Here is a 6383-nt window from a genome sequence, read left to right on the forward strand (position 1 = left end):
TGAGCCAAAGCAAAAGGAGAAAGTGCTACAGGAGCTGCACCTGGAGCTCCTCTTTGCAGGATGCCAACTCTTAATTAGTTAGTTAGTTAGTTAGTTAAAGTTTCAGTATTTATATTCTACCCTTCTCACCCCAAAGGGGACTCAGGGTGGATCACAATGCACATATACATGACAAACATTCAATGCCATTATATATATGACATATAGACAGACACTAAGGCAATTTAACATTTTCCAGCCAGCTTCATGAGGGTATGCTCGATTCGAGCCACAGGGGGAGCTGCCGCTTCATTGTCCACTTGTGACACTGAGTCCTTGATGGAATACTTCCTCATTCCTTTCCGCAGGCTGCTGGAAGTTTTTATGATGTTGTAAATTAGTTAAATTAGCCTCCCTGCACATAAAGCGGTACCTAAATTTTCTACTTGACAGATGCAACTGTCTTTCGAGCTGCTTAGGTCAACAGCAAGCTAGGCTATTAAATGGTCAGGAGCTCAATCTGAGGCTTCGATCTCATGATTTCTTGGTCAATAGTGATTTATTGCAGCTGGCTACTAACCAGTAGGGCGACAGCCCAGCCCAATGCTATGTAGTCTTGGGATTTGTAGTTTTGTTGAGGCTTCAGAATCCTTTGGTAGAGAAGGCACAATACCTTGTCAAACTACAGCTCCTAGGATCCCATTGCATTGAATCAAGGCAATTAAAGTGAATTCATTCTGCAGCATAGATGCACCCCAAGGTTTTCATAGAATCATAGAACCATAGAGTTGAAAGAGACCTTGTGGACCATCCAGTCCAACCCCCCTGCCAAGAAGCATGAAAATTGCATTCAAGGTACCACTGACAGATGGCCATTCAGCCTCTGTTTAAACGCCTCCGAAGAAAGCCCTCCCCCCCCCCCCCCACACACTCCAGGGCAGAGAGTTCCACTGCTGAATAGCTCTCACAGTTAGGATAGGTCCCGAAGAATAGTGAATGCTGCAAACTATATTCCAGAGGAAGGAACTAGCAAAACCACCTCTGAGTATTCCTTGCCCAGAAAAACCCTACAGAATTCATGGGGTATATTAAAGATTTGAAGGTTCACTCACAAAATTGCCTTTATTTTGTAGCTCTTCTATTATAACACAGCCCAACAGCAAAATATTTCTTAGTGTCTTGGTTTTTAGGCCTGTTCCAGGGATTGCTTAGAGCACTGATTCAGAAAATTGCATTGATAGGCCACATCAGCTCTAGCTTCTTATACATGGTCATCATGAACCTACGCTTGTTGATAGACTCTATAAGCTAGCTGGCATTGCCCTCCCCGATGCGTGATGGTAAGTTGCTGCCAATGGCAAGAGAAATAAGGCTGAACACAGTGAAAACCACCCACTGTATGACTATATCAACCTCCTCGCAGTAGACTTAAATCAAGGAAAAGTTTCATGAGAACTACCACTCCTCTAAATGTTCCTCCAGCAACAGCAAGAATATCCCTGTGGGCAGCAAAATCAGGCAATTCCAACAATTCCCACGAGGGTCTTCCTCCAGGGGCAAACCAAAAATGGGCAACTTGGAAGTCCATGAACAGACTCAGAAGCGGAGTTGGCAGATCAAAAGACAACCTGGAAAAATGGCACTACCTAGAACAGTGGTTCTCAACCTGGGGTCACCAGATGTTTTTGGCCTTCAACTCCCAAAAATCCTAACAGCTGTTAAACTGGCTGGGATTTCTGGGAGTTGTAGGCCGAAAGCATCTGGGGACCCCAGGTTAAGAACCACTGACCTAGAAGAATCCTCCACCTTGTGTGACTGTGGAGCAGAACAAACAACTCAGCATCTGTATGCTTGGCCTCATGCACAGAGGAAGAACTGTTTAAAGCTACAGACAATGCAGTCACTGTTGCCCGTTTTTGGTCTAAAACTATTTAGCGGCTTATGGTCCCATTATTTTATTAGTTTTAAACTTATATATTTATGCAATGCTTTTGACACAAAATGAATAAATAAAAAATCATGATTCTCTATGGGCGAGTAGATGGCGACTGGCAGATGTCATACATTCTGTATTTCAAAAACTAGAGCTGATAGGGGGAAACTGGTGCAATTTTTTTTATCATCAGGTCTAATATATCCAGAAGCAGGGCTAACATCTGAGGCACAAAAATGTGTGTTGGCCAGTGTAATCTATACACAGGCCTCAATTACAACAGATGAGGCAACACGGGAAGGATTTGTTCTGTAATGATACCTCAAAGGCAGACAACACAACCAATTAATGAATAATTATAATTGTGAAAATAATTACAATAATAATTATTATGACAATGAATCAGCAAAAGGGCAAATGTACCCAACCCTAACTCATCTTGATAAATGTGGCACTGTTAGGAGTCATTTACCGCTCACTGATCAGGCCGCATCTGATATGGAAAATTAGTTTTATTACTCCACATTTAGGAGGGGAAGAAATTAATTTAGGGTTGTAACATTTGCGATGAAGTATAAAATGTATGCAAACTGAAATACAGGTTATGTTTTGGTATGTAATGCAGGTCTCCCATCAAGAGGTCATAAAAAGTATCTTTTAGGAAAATGATGACAAAAAGTCATATAAATTGCATCTTCTGATACAGATGCTGTGCCTTTTAGACGGCCAGAGATGGAGATATTCGATCTGGCTGCTTTCTCTGGATTGGGAGATACACCCTCCAACCTAGTTGATCCTGCCTCTTAAACAGCACAACACCTAATTTAAAAGAAGGGCACACCCAGCGAATGAAGAGCAATATTCCACTTATCTGAGAAGCTATCTGTTTGCTTCCTTTCTGCTAATTTATGTTGAAGAACTAAAGGAACGGAAATAAAATGGATATTAACATAGAATTTAATACAAGCAAAATTATCTAATTTGTGGCCTGTGAGACTGTTACTAGAAAAAGGATGTATTTTTCAGCCTTCCATTAAGCAGATACTGTGGCTTACATCTGATTGATAGTTCCTAGTGAAGATATATGGACTTCGTGCATGAATGCTGAGCCAACACTTAAGTAAATCATATCGATTCAAGTGAGCCATTGTACTTGGGATGATGAGAAGGATTCAGCACAGTGTATGAGCAATGGAGAGTTCAACAATCACATCTTCACAACTAAAAATGAATATTTCTAAAAGCGTGCATAAGTTCTTTCTCCCAACCTGGACTTTTCACAAATATACAAACCCCACTTGCCTAGTTTCCAGCAGACCTCACAATTTCTGAGGATGGCTGCCATAGACGTGGGCCAAACATTAGGAGAGAATGTTTCTGGAACATGGCCATATAGCCCAGAAAACTCACAGCAATCCAGTGATTCTGGCCATGAAAGCCTTCAACAACACAGTGTGCATAAGGTTTGCTCAAAGAGGAATTAATGTGAACACTAATTTTAAAAAATGCATCAGCATTGGATACATTAGGAGACATATACACTAGAATAAGCCTGCAGAAGAGAAGGTTGAAAGGAAACATGATAGCCATGAATAAATATGTAAAAGGGTGTCATAAGGAAGAGGGAGAAGGCTTGTTTTTGGCTGCCCTGGATACTAGAATGTGGAGCAGAAAAGGAAATTCCATCTGAATGTTAGGAACAACTTCCTGGCTGTAAAAGTTGTTCAACAGTGGAACTCTCTGCCTCGGAGTGTGGTGGAAGTTCCTTCCTTGGAAACTTTTAAACAGAGGCTAGATTGCCATTTTTCAGGGGTACTTTGTGCTTTTCCTGCATGGCAGAATGGGGTTGTATTGGATGGCGCATGTAGTCTCTTCCATCTCTATGAGTCTATGATTCTAAGGGATAGAAATAATATTTAATACAAGTATGGCACTGCAAAGTCCTCCACCTGTTATATCACCAATATTCACCAAGCCTGTATGGTCTTCTTTTATTCCTGCAGCTTCAACATCAACGTATCTTACTAAGAGCCATGACTGTTCTGAGGTACTCACATCCAAAGTTTCATCTGCCAAAACAGAGAAACACTGTGGTGCATTGTCTCTTTCAACATTTTTGAACTATCTTGTCACCACAAAGTATTAGTTCATTTTACATTTGAAGACTAGTATACTGGGCTTTCAAGTTGACTTTTCAGGCAAGTGTCTCCTGATCTGGCCCAAGATCAAAACAAGGCCTTGAAATTATCATCATTGTGCAAAGGTTCTTCATAGGTAATAGGCCCTGTGTCATTGCTCCCTCTTAAACCCAGTTCTGTTTTCTACTGTTTTCTTCTTATTTACTTTATCATGATTATGGGTTACATAAAGTTGTTTTCTACTGTGAATTAGCAAGAAGTTTTCAGCCAAGCACAAGTTGATCTGATGGTCCCAGGGTTTCTTTGGCAGGGCTTGGATTAGATGAACTGATGATAGACACCTCAGTTTCCTCAGTTTCCACTTGCAATTCAGGTGTGCATGTTCTGGGGTCTTCATGGATTGAAAGAAATGTGAATGAATATAGTATTGAGTACAATGCAGATAGCTAAATGGACGTGGAAAGGAAAGGTGAAGATCCTATACCTCTACTGATAAATTCATGCAGGAGAAGGAAGAAAAGTTGATTACATCAACAACTGGAAAGGGAGAAGAAAGAAATCAGCAATAGTAGTGGGAAGCAGCAAAGAATGGTCTCTTTTTTGAATGCCTTGATGAAGTCTGATATCAAGGCATGAATATAAGCCTTAGTGGATTGATCTCAATGCATGGACTCATTTTTATTTTATTTTTTACAAAAGATTCTAATAAATTCTTGTTTTCTAACGTGTGTCTGTTTTTGGCTAGTAGAGCAGGTAAAAGCTGGGGCACCCAGCTAAACTGTCAGGTGGAGGTAGTTTAGATCAGGGCTTCTTAAACTTTTCGACTTGTGACCCCTTTGTGCTCAAGAAATGTTTGTGTAACTCTGGGTATATAGGTATATAAAATAGGTATAAAATCAAACATTTTACTGATAAGAAATGAGCATTTGCAAGGCTTGCCGAACAAGCTGGTTTTTCTTTTTATGTAGCATAGCTGAAGCATCTTCTTCAGGGTCCAATCTAAATACTGCATATTGTTGCTAATTGATTTGTGTAAATATCTAAAACAGCCACCAGGTGATGTTCAGAAACTGTTAAAAGTAAAGGTTTCCAGACCACAACATTGAGCTAAGAGGACCCACCGTTTAAGAAGCAATAGTTTATATTACCATCGCCTGCTCAGAAGCAGGAGAAAATCCTACATCCCCAAACAGATTCCTCTTACTTGCTGTTTAGGTGATGAAAACCTGAATCTGCTAAACTGATCAGAATAAGCAATTGAATATGTAGTGTTTCTTTATCCAGCCTACTAGTTTCTCCGCAGCCCCATTATCCTTATTGCTCTGCTAAATTCATTGAAGGAAAGGAGAACTCAGCCCAAAGTCTAGTGAAAGAGAAAGGGGTTGCCCTTCTTACACAGATAATTCCATGTTATTGCCATGGCAGTTGCTACCTTCCAGGGTGGGGTGTAATAGATCCATCCTGGGTTTTAATTCAGACTATAGATGGTGCAGCGAGACAGTGCTTCAAACTCTAAAGGAGCTCCCCAAGGTGTAGGATTTAATATGCAAATCCTCACCAACTACTCATATAACTGGAGAAGGCCTTTGACTGACATTTACAAAGCAGATTTATTGCTTTCTTGCTGAATTGCTAACAGAACAGCTACTTGAAAGACCTGTCTAATCTTACATAGCTCTTTGAAGATTTATGGTCAGGTTCACAGTTTGTAACTTTCTCTATCCTCTTACAGTCTATCCCAGGGCAACTGTGCTTCAATGCTTGTGGTTTTAATATCTCTCCATCAGTGATGAAGTGGATTGCTATCTGTGAAAGTTCTGGCTAAGATAAATTATATATTGTCAAAGATGCTGTTAGATTGTTTCTCTCTCATCCCCTCTTTTTTCTCTTCTTCAAGTTAAACATCTGGTTCCTCATAGGGCCTGGTTTCCAGACCAATGACCATTTTGGTCGGCCTTCTCTAGACATGTTCCACTGTCAATATCCTTCTTGAATTGTGGTGCCCATAAATGGACACATATTCCTGGTGAGGTCTGATCAAAGCAGGGTATGAGTGGTGCTATTACTTCTCTCTATCTAGATACTGTAGTCAAATTCATTTAGCTGTCCCAGCAGCAAAGTCATTTATAAAGATGTTGAACAATACTCGGTCCAGGACAGAATCCTGAGACATCTTACTAGTCACGTCTATCAAGAATGAAGAACTTGGTTAGTTGATATAAAGTTCTGACTAAAGCCAGGAACAATGCCTCTTCCTGTTGTTATTTGCCATCAAGTTGACTTATGGTGACCTCATAGATGAGAGGCCTCCAGGAGGCCCGGTCACCAATAAC

The sequence above is a fragment of the Anolis carolinensis genome, chromosome 2 (assembly GCF_035594765.1).
Source record: "Anolis carolinensis isolate JA03-04 chromosome 2, rAnoCar3.1.pri, whole genome shotgun sequence".
NCBI classification, from domain to species: domain Eukaryota; kingdom Metazoa; phylum Chordata; class Lepidosauria; order Squamata; family Dactyloidae; genus Anolis; species Anolis carolinensis.